Source organism: Pinus tabuliformis, chromosome 5_2 (genome assembly GCF_031772625.1).
Source record: "Pinus tabuliformis cultivar Carrire ecotype Pingquan chromosome 5_2, CPIR1, whole genome shotgun sequence".
Taxonomy (NCBI): Eukaryota; Viridiplantae; Streptophyta; class Pinopsida; order Pinales; family Pinaceae; genus Pinus; species Pinus tabuliformis.
Genome location: NC_142306.1, coordinates 1093736670 through 1093750737, shown reverse-complemented (window position 1 = coordinate 1093750737; position 14068 = coordinate 1093736670).

Sequence of the window (14068 nt, the reverse complement as noted above, 5' to 3'; positions counted from 1 at the left end):
CACAAAATCTGCGGACCTGCCCGCTATGTCCCTAAAGGAGTGGGTGCGAACCCCTGTGAAAGTCAAAAAGGCGCAAGTTTATTCTAAAAAAATCACTTTGGGTTAATTCTAGATGATTTTAGAAGGAATTTTGACGTGGATTGGTCGCTCTTAGGTGATTCATGCATCCCAAAAGAGAAGGAGCTAATCCCTTGATGAGAGGAGCTATCCCTTTGAAGGAGGGCTTTATCCCTTTGAAGGAGGACCTAGTAACTTCCCTCCATTGCACTATAAATTAAGGCATTGGGCTGGTTGCTAGAGAGGTTAGAAGTTGAACATTTTTGAGGGTAAATGCTGGTGGAATTGAGACTTCCTAGTTAAGCTTGAGAGGAGAGATCACGTACCTTTTTGGCTTCTTTGGGAAGAGTGTGAAACTTGTCAAAGTAGAGGAGACTTCTTGTTGGACCCTGGGAGGAGTTTGTACAACATTAAGGCACAGGTTGTAAAGTTCTTCTTTGATTTGAATTAATACAATCAGATTCATTTTTCTCAACAAATTGTCTTATGTCATTTTCTTTCATGAATTCCTTGATCATCATGTTAAGTATGCTTTATGATATTGGCTTTTCAGGTGCTATTTAATTTGTTTGCTTGTTTGTGTTTGCAGATTCGCAACAAGGGAGCTCATTTGGATCAAAGGAGCGAGGCTTCCACAAACTTGCATTGGACCCAAGGTAGGTCTAAACACTTGTTTTCCTTTGTTTATAAATGCATATTTAGAGAAAGATAGTTTTTGATTGGCTTGCTTGTCACTAGATATCATTAGATTCTAGGAAGGTCTATCTTGTCCGCAAGATCGACGCATTCCGTGTGACAAAATGGCGACTCCGTTGGGGACTTGATTTTTTCCTTGTTTTTACTTTGACCTGAGAAACTGTGTTTTTGTTTCTATTTTTGGCTTGTTATGTGTGGAATTGGGTAGATGTAGTAGATCTTAGATTATTTTTTGTTTTTCATAACTTTGGGAGAGGACCGCACCCTCGGCTTGCAACACAGTGCGGACCTATCCGCACTTTTGCTTTTCGCACAGAGCGGTACCGCACCTGTGTGAACTGTGGGCCTGCGGACCCTGTCAAAATTTTGGAAAACCTAAGATTTTCTCTATTAGTCAGCTTAGTTTTTGTTTAGATATTATTATCCCCTGCCCAGACCTGCATATAACCTGTCAGAAGCTTTCCTTAGGTTAATTTCATTGGTGTTAGGATTTTAGGTGAAATTCCTAGAAGTTTTGGTTGTTGGGTTTGATTTTCATTTTGGTCTTGTAGTAGCTTAGAGCTTAGAAGCCGTAGAAGCCTCAGATCACCTTGGTTTCTACTGGCCTTCTTATGAGTCTGACCATTTGCAAAATCTACCTTTGTTGAGGAATCCACCTTGTGTTTTCTCTTTACGAAACTTCGAAAAATCTTGTGTTAAAAGTTTGGATTTCATTTTTAGAAAAGAAAACAAAAATTGGTTGTTTTTTCACTGATTTGTGATTCTGGACAAATTAGTCCTTAGTTTGCTTGTAGCTAAGTAAAACATCCTTGAAAAAGACATCTTGTAAGCTTTGACTTCAAATAGGTTTTTATAGTTTATAGATCTCAAGATTAGTCATTTCCATAGTTTTGAGTGTTTTATAAAAAATAAAAAAAATCTCTTTTGGAAAAAGTTTGTTTTTGTAGTGTTTGAGTGTTTTGAAAGAAAAGGGAAATTTTTGTAAAAATAACTAGTTGTCTCGTTTTGAGTGCATTGGAAAAGACAAAAAGCTTTTCTTTTAATTTGTTTGTTAAGAAAGATTTGTGTTTACAAGTATTTTCATTCTCAAACTCTTTCCTAGCTAGAAGTTCATTGAAAGGAAAAGATTGCTTAATCATCTTAAGTGCATTTTTTAGTGATTTCGAGTCGAGTCTTCACACCACGAGTTTCATCTCCGCACCTCTTGACTTAAATAAAAACCAATAAAAATAACGCTTAAAGTAAAATCTATCTAGTAATATTTTTATTTCTAGGGCTCTGATACACAATATAGCTTAGGCTAGTCTCTTGGAGTAGGGAGTAATTAACTCTCCAAGACATTAAAACAAACAAGTAGTTGTATCTTGCGGTAGGAGAGAAATCCTATTCTTGCATTTATGCTCTGGGAAAGCTCCTCTTAAAGGAGAAGCACGAGATCGTGTCCGAACCGGTGTGGGAATCAATCCTTCCTCATTGGGAACGACGCCAGATATTCACGTATTAAAAATGGTAAACCTCGGATTAACCATTGTCGAGGAGCCTGGGGTCACTTGTTGGTAAACCTTGGATTATGTCAAGGAGCCTTCAAGGGGATTGAGCTTGTTACTCTGCCCTTGCGTACGTATCCGATCGTAGACTGTTCCCCCAGGTATATTTGTTTCCGTTGGTAACATTAGTGACCATATTCTATAGGATTCTTCCTAAGGTGACAGTGGTGGGAAGATCCCACTGTACCTGGAGCAGACGTCGGCTAGACTCACTTGGATTTTCTGGGGGTTCTCTTCGCTCGAGACGGTTTAGTGAAGGAACTTGTGCCAGTCTATTCATTAAGCAGGTTTTCGAGGTAACTGTTCCAATTGCCATTTCTGTATTGAACTTTGCGACGTTGGGCTTCATCACCAACTAGTGTTTTCAGTACGGAAAGTTACTGTTTGTGTGCGGTTTGATCTCCTAGATTCTTTAGGCGTGTGATTCAAATTTCTTTGGTTCTTTAGAGGCTTTAGGTGGTTTCATTGAGATTTTACTTTGTTTGCGTGTGAAGTAGTTAAAAATTTTTAATCGTGGCTGAATTACCGAGGAAGTCCCGTAGACTTCGGGGCCAACCTCTTGAGTTTTCACCGAGCCAGCCTGAAGGGTTAAGAGCCCTCGTAACTCCTAGAGACAGTAGAGTTGGGTCACCTGAAGAAGGAGAGTCTTCTTTGGTGGTACATCCTGATTTTCAAGCTTTAGTAGCAGATTATAATCCACAATCAGTGTTTGTTTCCGAAATTACTGGTAGCTTTTCATCTACTAGTGATATAGGTGAGGAACCTGAAATATCCGAACTTGAAAGTGAATTTGCTGCTACCCCAACATCGGGGTTTACCTCTCCAACTTCTGGTGGTCCTGGTTCACCCAGGGTAGAAAGAATAATTACCCAAAATCTTCCTTATGGACTTATAGCTATCGAAGAACTTGCTACTCCGGAAGAAGTAGGCATCCCTATCCCTGAAAATCAACTTGTTATTGAACTTAGGGAGCGTGAATCAATTTTTTACAGTCCACCTAGGAGCAGTGCTTGGTATCTTTCATTGACTAATTTCTTGGAAAACCCAGGGCTAAGTTTTTCACCACCTCCTATTCCTTATCACCCAACACCTAGAGGTTACTATCCTTCGTTAAATATGTCAAGATAGTCATCCATGTTTACTCAATCGCCAGAATCCTTTTTGTACAGCGGTCCTTCTGTTCCCTCTGGGTATCAGTCACTTTCTGGTACTTTTGCGGGAGCATCTCCTCAACCCATTGAACAAGGGTTATTAACTGGAAACAATGGTACTAAGCCATTGAGTGTAGAAGATATTCTCATGATGTCAGGTACTATTCCTAATCCTCAACCTCAAGGTGGCCAGTTACCGCCTGGGGGGCAGCCTCAAAATCCTCAATTATCGCCTGGGGGGCAACCTCAAGGTACCCAATTTGCGTCGGGGGGCAACCTTAAGGACAGTACATACCTACGGGATAGTACGTTCCTCAAGGTCAACCCCAGACTCAATATGTACCTCAAGGTCAACCCCAGTATCAATATGTACCTCAAGGTCAACCCTAGTATTAGTACGTGCCTCAAGGGTATCAACCCCAAGGTCAGTACTCGAACCAAGGTTTCCAACCACCTTCCGGTCAAACATATGTTCAAGGAACGGGAAATGTACCTCTGAATTATCAACCCTACCCTCAACCCGGTTATGGTCCTCAATATTCTCAACCTATTATGGGTCCGTACCTCGAAATGAACTTAGTGTGGGATCCATCGCAAACTCAACAGGTCTTGCAACCGAATGTACAGTTGTCATCTCAAACTGGACAACCCTTAGTTCCTGGTTCACCCCAGCAACCTGTCCAATCTACTATTCAAACTTCTGTACCTTCGGTAGTTTCTCAGCCTGGGCCTAGTACGCCTCGTACTCCGCCTCAAACGGCTGCTGCAACATTTGTTCAATCTACCCCACCTACTTCTGGAGTATCGACAGCTCCGGTTTCTACTGTTCCTGTATCTACTCCTCAGACATATTTACCTCAGTCTGGATCCACGATTCAAACTTCGGTTCAAATGCCTGTAGGACAACCTGGTTCAAGTACGGTTGTCACAAGTCAACCACAATTTACTTATCAACCGTACCAGGGACAGTACCAATTCGGTCCTGCTGTGCAGCAGCCAGTCTATCAGTATCAACCGTACCTTGGGTATACATATCAACAACCTCAACAACCCCAGTATGGTCCGGTTAATCCTGGTTTTCTGGGAGGATACAATATCCCAAATGCAATTCCTATTCCTAGTTATCCTGGATATCCTCCTCCTGGAGTTGGTCTCATGACCCAGAGTTTTAGGGACCCTAATCGTCAGTTACCGTTTATTTCAACGTTGGACTTTCCTGACTTGTTGCGCCTAACGAACGATCCCATTAACTATCTTCCGTTTTGGCCGCCAATGCCGAATAAGTTGCCTAGTGATATTCCTAAGTTTGAAGGCAAATCGGGAGAGGACCCGTCGAACCATGTGATGACTTATCACCTCTGGTGTGCGTCTAACTCCATTTCAGATGATTCAATCCGTTTAAGGCTTTTCCATCGCACTCTAATTGGTATTGCGGCCAAATGGTACATTGAGTTACCGCGAGCCACTTTTTATAACTTTAGTTAGTTAGCTACCTCGTTTTTAACTCATTTTTAGTTGCCAGTCAGATATGACAATGGCACGGAATTACTAACTTCATTAAAGCAGTCGACGTCCACTTACATTTCAGATCACATTCATGAATGGAGACGTCGACGGTGTTTAGTGAAGGTTTTTATTCCGGATCAGATCTTAGCTGAATGGTTTGTAAAATCTTTATTGCCAAAGATCACTGAGGATGTAGCTAAGGCTGGAGTCGTTACTGAGGAGCAAGTAATTGCTCAAGTATAGTACCTTGACTTGGTTTATACTCAGTCAGGTACGTTACACGAGAAAATCCCCGATCTTCCTAAGCAAAATCAAATCGCTGCAGCTCCTTCAGGGTCTCATGCCGCTGATGGTATGATTGGTACGGTTAACGCCAAAAGTAAGAAGAAGTCTTCCAAGAATTCTTCTCCTATCATAACCTTGCCAGATTCCCCGACAGGAGATTCTTCCATGGAGATTTTCGCCGATATTCATGTTGTAGAGTCATCTACAGCCAAATCAAAATCCGGTGGTAAGAAGAAAGGAAAGAAGAAAAATAAAACAGATAAAAATTCAAAAGAGAAACCAGAAAAAGCGGAATCAAATGATGAGAAACGCAAACCTCGTTATCCTTGTCTCATTTGTGACGAAGAGCATTTTACAAGACACTGCCCTCATCGTGCAGAGGTTGCAAAGATTGTCAAATCTTCCCAAACGCCTGCTGTTTTGAAGGATCCTTTTCCAAGTCAAGATAGTAAGATGATAGGTTCTTCCTCGAATGCCAATGAAGAACCCATATTGATGATGTCCCATGTTAGGATTGCGACTCGATCGCATGATTATGGTAGTAAAAGTCCTGTTGATGGTAAAGAAGCAGAATCTTCTCATTCGAACCCATCAACCTCAGCTCCCGGTTCCGATCCACTACAGATCGAGAAACCTAATCCAGACTTAGTAATCAAACTACCCGCCAAGGGTATTCTTCGAAAGTCAACTTTCAATCCACATGCGAGAGCGGCTCAGAACTATAACATTGTTGAGCATTTAGTTGTTTCACCTTCAGCAATGTCGGCTTTGGAAGTGCTGCAATCATGTCCAACACAACGTAAATTTCTTTTGTCGGCTATAGGAGCTGTTGACGTTCAGGACTCGAACCTAATAATTTTCGATCTAGAAAATAGTACACCGCGCTTACCTCATCAAATGGCTTTCCAGATCCCAATGATAGTAAAAAACAAGCTTATTCATAGGACTGTGATTGATGAGGGAGACTCAACGTGTATTATGTCGATACAGTGTTGGAGATCGCTTGGTTCTCCTTCGCTAAATCAATCCCCGACGATTCTAAAGGCCTTTGATGGCTGTGGGTTTCATCCTTTTGGCATTTTACAGGATTTACCTATAGGGGTTGAAGGAAAAATTGTTAATCTAGATGTGGAGGTGGTTGATGCCCCTCTAGATTACAACCTTCTCTTGGGTCGTAGTTGGTCTTACGCTATGATAGCTGTCGTTTCATCGGTCTTTCGGGTTATAAAGTTTCCTCATAATGGAAAGATCGTAACAATAGACCAGTTGGCTTACTTTTCTTCTGACCCAGCCTCTTCTGAAAGCATTCAGCATGTCGGTAAAACGACTATCCCGTATAAGGATGTTGGAGTAGGACTAGTTAAAGATGCCGATTTACTGGGAACTCTTCCTTTTCCTTCGATCAACGCATCGTCTTCTTTTGCAACCATTCATATGATTTCGTTAGACACCATTGTTTATGATGATCCTTGGATCATACCTTCTGAATCTGAGATAGACTCATTTGGTGATGTTATGCCTTTGAGTCCATATGAAATTGCGTATCAGGCCGGGCAGTCGTTTTCCGACCCATCTTCAACCAAAATTGACTTAATGAATGTGGTCCACGAGGAATCACTTTTCACATCAAACTCGGATTCAACAACGTTTTCCGAGCTTGTTCACTCTGATGAGAAAATTCGTGAAATCCTATGTGTAGATTATTTACCATGGGAAGATCTCCATCACAGATCTTCGTTATTACCCGAGAATGATCATTTTGAAAATGATTTTTCATCAATTTTTACGACTGAATATGTCAAGGAACCTCAGAATCCAATGAAAAATCTTGATCCAGAGTTAGATTTGGGAAACATTTCTCGAACTATTCCTATTGATATTTCGGTTAAGCCCGGAATTGTTGAAAACATTCATATAGGTGCCTCGTGTACGGAAGATGAAATTCAAATATATAAGGCCCTATTTCAAGAATTCTGTGACGTGTTTGCCTGGTCGTATGAGAAAATGCCAGGAATCGACCCCGCAATTGTTGTGCATGAAATCAAGACTTACCCGGATGCTAAACCTGTTCGGCAATGTTTGCGTTAGATTCACCCAAGAAAAGTTGCTGCTATTAAAGCAGAAGTTGAAAAATTACTCAAAGCAGGTTTCATTTACCCGATTCCGTTAATGGATTGGGTATCGAATATTGTTCCGGTTAATAAAAAACAAGGGACAACAAGAATATGTATCGATTATAGGGACATTAATCGAGCCTGTCCAAAGGACAATTACCCAACTCCCTATATTGATCAAATCATTGATGATTGTGCCGGCAGCGAAATATTCTCCTTCATGGATGGTTTTTCTGGATACAATCAAATCAATATTCTACCTGCCGATCAACCAAAAACGGCTTTCATTTGTCCATGGGGGACATTTGCTTATTGCAAATTACCCTTTGGGCTCAAGAATGCCGTGACAACTTTTCAAATGGCCATGTCTTATGCGTTTCATGACATCAAGCACATTGTGCAACCCTATCTCGATGATTTGCCTGCTCATTCATTACATCGAGCTGATCATCTCATCCATTTACGAGCAATCTTTATGAGGTGTAGGCATTATCGGATTAGGTTGAATCCACACAAGTGTGTTTTCTATATAGAAACGGGTCGATTGCTGGGGTTTGTTGTTTCGAAAGCCGACATTTGCGTCGATCCCTCGAAGGTTGAAGCTATTATCAAATTGCCTCCTCCTTTGAGTCTTCGCCAACTCCAAAGTTTGCAAGGGAAAGCAAACTTTTTACGACGATTCATTCCTAACTACGCCGAGGTTACAAAGGGTTTTACCCGTTTGTTGAAACAGAATACTCCATTCTATTGGGATGAGATAGCTCAGAAATCTTTTGATGCACTAAAACACGCGTTGACCCATGCACCGTTATTGCATCCTCCCAACTACAACCAGGACTACTTCTTGTATCTCGCCGCCTCTCATTCCATCATTGGAATGGTCTTAGTTCAGGAAGACGAATTCGATACTGAACATGTGATATATTACCTTAGTCGAACTTTAAATCCAACTAAGCTAAAATACTCACATGTGGAGAAATTGGCATTGGCAGCTGTTCAAGGTGTCTAACGTTTTCGTCACTACATTTTACTATGTAAAACTATAGTAATTTCTGATTGCAACCCTATGATCTACATTTTGACCAAGCAATTGCTAGGGGGCAAGTACTCCAAATGGATTGTGATCCTGCAGGAGTTCGACTTGGAATTTGAAAAATCTAAGTCTAAGAAATCTTTAGTTTTTGCGGAGTTAATGTGTGACTTCCCGCGTGCTGACACGGAAACTGTGGCGGAGGAGCCTATTGCGGACAAATCATTGTTTCTAATCAGCACTTTAGATCCGTGGTATGGGGATATCATCGTTTATCTCTAGACCCAATCCTTTCGGCCAGAAATTTCAAGGTCAGAACGTCGAAAAATACGATTCTAGTCCCAACAATTCAGAATTATTGGAGATACTCTTTATCGTCGTGGGGCGGACTCTGTTTTTCGACGTTGTTTAACTCACGAGGAAGCTGAAAGGGTTCTAAATGACTGTCACTCTGGAGTGTGTGGCGGTCATATGTCTGGATATGCCACAGCCCAAAAGATATTGCGCGCTGGCTACTTCTGGCCGTCTTTGTTTAAAGATTGTATTAACGCGGTCCGAAAATGCCACAACTGCCAAATTTTTGATCGAAAGATGCACGCTCCACCTGCTCCTCTCCACCCTATAATTTCCGTTGGTCCTTTTTCCAAATGGGGTATCGATTTTATTACATGTAACCCTCACTCGGCCGGGGGGCATGCGTATATCATCCTTGTGGTAGATTATTTTACCAAGTGGGCCAAGGCGATGCCTACATTTGAGGCAGACGGAAAAATAGCTGCAATTTTCGTGTTCAAACATATAATTGCTAGGTTTGGTGTTCCAAAAGCGATTATCACTGATCATGGGCGTCATTTTCGAAACGTTATGATGACCGAACTTACAGGCCAGCTTGGCTTGCGTCACGATAGTTCAACTCCTTATTATCCACAAGCTAATGGTATGGTTGAATCCATCAACAAAGTTTTAGTCATCATGATCCGACGAATCATTGGGATTCATTGGTCGAATTGGCATAACATGCTATTTTCAGCGCTTTGGGCATATCGAACCTCAGTAAAAACGTCAACAGGGTTCACTCCTTTCCAACTAGTTTATGGTCTAGAAGCTGTGTTACCCATTGAATGTGAAATCCCGTCATTGCAAATGGCCATCGAGTTACTTCCAGCCACTTCCGAAGAGGAAAAAAGTTTGTTATACTTGGCTCAATTAGATGAGAATCGACGTGATGCTGCATTGGCGATCGAAACTCACACAAAACGTATTAAAGCTCAGTATGATCGAAATGTGACCCCTCGAAATTTTTCGTAAGGAGACCTAGTCTTATTGTACGATCAAGCTAATGATAAATTAGGCGTTGGAAAATTCGTTCCTATGTGGCATGGTCCCTATGTTGTCAAGCAAAAGCTGGAAAAAAGGGCCTATGAATTGGTGAACTTTGACGGGGACTCTTTAGGTAAACCCAGAAATGGTATTTACCTGAAGAGGTATTATGCTTAAAAATGGGTGTGGAGATTTTTACTTAGGTTATTTTTCTTTCTAGCTGGTGTGTTTTAGTTTTAAAAGTGTGCTTAGCTTAGAGAGTGTTTTTCGTCATTATTCCTGCTTATCTTGGTTTTACTCTTGATATTGCAGATGTCGATGCCTCTCCAAACATACATTGGTTTTGCTGATGGTGCTTGTCGTAATACACGGAACATTTCTTCCGCAGCTTGGGTTATCTATTCGCCCTCTGACGAGTTGGTATCTATGCATGGGGTAAGCCTCGGTTAAACTGTCAGGCCAGGGTAACTCCACATTGAACAAGAGAGAAAACTGATTGATTTTATTCATTAGGTAACTCATGTTTATATACAAAAATAAAAACGGATCAATTCATCTTCTAGATGACTGTCCAGTTCACCCATCCGTTTCGGATTAGGTGTCAACATTCGCCCACTTAATCTGAAGGGATGTTGGTGAGTCCAAGCATCGTTCTGAATCTTTCAAGCTTTTCTCTTCCAAGCGCTTTGGTGAAGATGTCTGCAATTTGCTCGTTTGTGGAACAATGACGGAGATGGATTGTTTTGGCCTCAACATGATGTCGGATCAGATGATATTTAGTATTGATGTGCTTAGTACGATCATGGAACTTTGGATTCTTGGCCAACTTTATTGCAGATGTGTTATCAATCATGAGTGGAGTTGATTGTATTTGTTTTACCTGCAAATCTTCAAGAATTTTCCTGAGCCACACAATTTCTTTCATTGCTTCAGCTGCTGCCACATATTCTGCTTCTGTTGTGGAATCTGTTGGTACTAATTGTTTGCATGATCTCCAGGAGACAGCTCCTGATCCAAGACTCATAGCATATCCTGAAGTAGATACCCCAGTTTCTTTGTCTCCATCGAAGTCTGAATCAGAGTATCCAATCAAGTTGAAGTCGTCCACCTGTGTATACTTGATTCCAAGGTCTTGAGTTCCCTTCAAGTACCTTAGAACTCTTTTTGCAGCAGACCAATGTCCCTCAAAAGGCTTTTGCATAAACCTGGAGAGGATTCCAACAGCAAATGAAATGTCTGGTCTGGTAGTAGTGAGGTAGATGAGACTTCCTACAAGCTATCTATACTTTGTTGCATCCTCAAATTCCTTTCCTTCAATAGATGTGAGCTTCAAGTTTTGTTCCATTGGAGTAGAAAGGGGATTGCACTCTGTCATGCCAAATCTGTTTAACAAATCTCCAATGTATTTCTTTTGAGAAAGAAATATGGACTTTGGATGTTGGGTTACTTCAATGCCAAGATAGTAATGAACATAGCCCAAATCAGTCATTTCAAAAAATTTTCCTAATTCTTTCTTTATGGATGCAATATAGCTTTCATTGTTCCTTGTCATTAAAATATCATCTACATATACCACAAGATATACAACTGTTTTGCCAACTTTCTTGACAAATAAAGTTGCATCATCAAGATCAAAATGTTTGAAGTTGAGTTTCAGAAGATGCTCAGTTAGTTTTTCATACCAGGCTCGTGGTGCTTGTTTGAGGCCATACAAGGACTTCACAAGTTTGCATACTTTGTGTTCATGTCCTTTCACAGCAAATCCTTCAGGCTGGGACATAAAAACACTCTCTTTTAGATCTCCATTCAAGAATGCAGTTTTTACATCCATTTGATGGACTTTCCAACCGTTCTGAGCAGCTAGTGCAAAGAGTGTCCGGATGGTGGCCCATTTTGCTGTGGGAGCAAAAGTTTCCTCATAATCGACCCCTTCCTTCTGTGCAAAACCTTTTGCCACAAGCCTAGCTTTGTGCTTGTCAAGTGAGCCATCAGCTTTGTACTTGTTCTTGTAGACCCACTTGCAGCCAATTGGTTTGGTTCCAAATGGAGGATCAACCAGCTTCCAAGTGCCATTCTTTATGAGGGCATCATACTCCTTCCGCATCGCTTCTTTCCATTCATCATGAGAAGCAGCTTCTTTGAAGGAAGTTGGTTCAAAATCTGTAGACAAATTCAATTCACAATCATAAGTAACATCCATATCAACAGGTGAATTAGAGTTATCTACATCACCTCCATCTTGTCGGTTTGTATTTCTGGTTCCTGTTTTTCCAATTTCATCAGGATGAACACTTTCAAGTGTCTTTGTCAGCCACTTTGGGGGACCTTTCTGAGATGGTCCAGGCTGCTCTGTTGATTGAGTTGGGTCTGAATCAAGATTGAGTCTCCCAATTCTATCAATTACATCACTTAAAGCATCATCCGTTGTTGGAGTGTCATGCAGGGGAGATTGTTCTTCAGAAGAAGATTCCACATGTTGATCTAGTATAGGAATCCCCCCTTCAAGATGTGGAATCTGATTATCAAACTCTTGAAATGATTTCGGTTTTGTGAATTTATCCAAGCGATCAAGTTGCCGCTCAACAACACTGTCAGATTTGGATGATTCAAGAAAAATGACATCTCTAGATAAAACAAACTTTTTATTTACTTCATCACAGAGGCGGTATGCTTTAGATGTGTTTGAATACCCCAGGAAGATACACTTACGACTTCTAGCACCAAGTTTGTTTCTATGTACCTTTGGTATTAAAGCATAACAGGTGGAACCAAAAATCCTGAGATGTTTTACCGAAGGAACATGTCCATACCACAATTCATAAGGAGTCTTGTTTCTTATAGCATTAGATGGACATCTATTCTTTATATATGCAGCACATAGAACAGCATCAGCCCAAAACATTGTCTTTACATTTTTGAAGAAAAGCATGGATCGTACCATATTCAAAATTGTTCTGTTCATTCTTTCAGCTACACCATTATGTTGAGGATTATAAGGCACAGTTGTTTGATGTTTAATCCCATGTTGGCGAAGATAGTGTTCAAATTCATTTGATGTATATTCTTTTCCATTATCAGTGCGAATAGACCCAATATGAGATTGTGCATCATTTTCAATCCACTTATGAAAATTCTTGAATGTTTGAAAAGCATCAGATTTGTTCTTCAATAAGTAAACCCAACACATTCTGGTGTAATCATCAATAAATGTCATGATATATTTATTTCCATTTGCAGAAGGAACATGCATTGGACCACATAAATCTGAATGAATAAGTTCAAGCTTCCTATGTGCTCTTGAATGTGAATCATGAAAAGACTGTTTGCTATGCTTTCCTAGAATGCAAGCATCACATTGTTTATGTTTTCTAGGAATTGTAGGCAAACCAGCAACACCATTTTTCTTCAACAAGTGGAGACTATCATAGTTTAAATGTCCAAATCTAGCATGCCATAATAAACTTGATGGAAGTGTACCTTCTTCATGATGAGAAATATATGAAAAATGTTGTGCATGAGCAGAGGTTCCTTGCAGTTTAAGAAGTCTTTCTTCTTCTATACCCCTCATGACAAGTGAATGGTCAGATGCCTTTCTTACCTCAAGCTTTCCATCAAACATATGAATGGAGTGACCTTGCTGGCGGATGTGGACCAGGGGCAGCAAGTTTCTCTTGAGCTGTGGGAGATATAGAACACGATCCAGAAGAAAGTCTGGAAGACCAGGCAGTTTAAGCCTGATTGTGCCAAGCCCTGATGGCTTGATTTTTGACTGATCTGCAAAGTATACTGCTCCATCAACATTATCAGTGAAATATTCAAAAAAAATCTTTCCTATGAGTCATATGACAGGTTGCTCCTGAATCAAGCAACCAGTCATTTTTCGAAGAAGCAAGTGAAGCATTAAATAAGTCTTCATTTACTCCAATGTTACATTGTGCCTCAATATAGTGAGCGGATTCAGGTGCTTTACCTTTGTCTGTGTCATCAGTTTTACCTTTCTGCTGGTTTCTTCTCTGCTCAACCTTGTCCCATGGTAGCTTGCATGTAGAAGCATCATGTGATCCATTTCGTTTGCAGCGAATGCAATGCAGATCTGCCTTTTCTGCTTGAGAATGTCTGCCCCCCCTGCCTCTGAAGTATCTTCCTCTTCCTCTTCGTCCACCTCTTCCTCTTATAGAGTCTTGAGCAGGATGCTTTTCTTTATGAGCAAGGCAAACAGTCTCTTTAGAAGATTCAGGGACTGTTTTCTTTCCAAAGGTTTTCTCTCTTTCAGCAAACTTTTTCACAAGAGACTCAAAGGTTATGTCTTTAAGATTTCCATTTGCTTGTAAAGACTCAAGATAATTGGAGTAGGTAGGATAG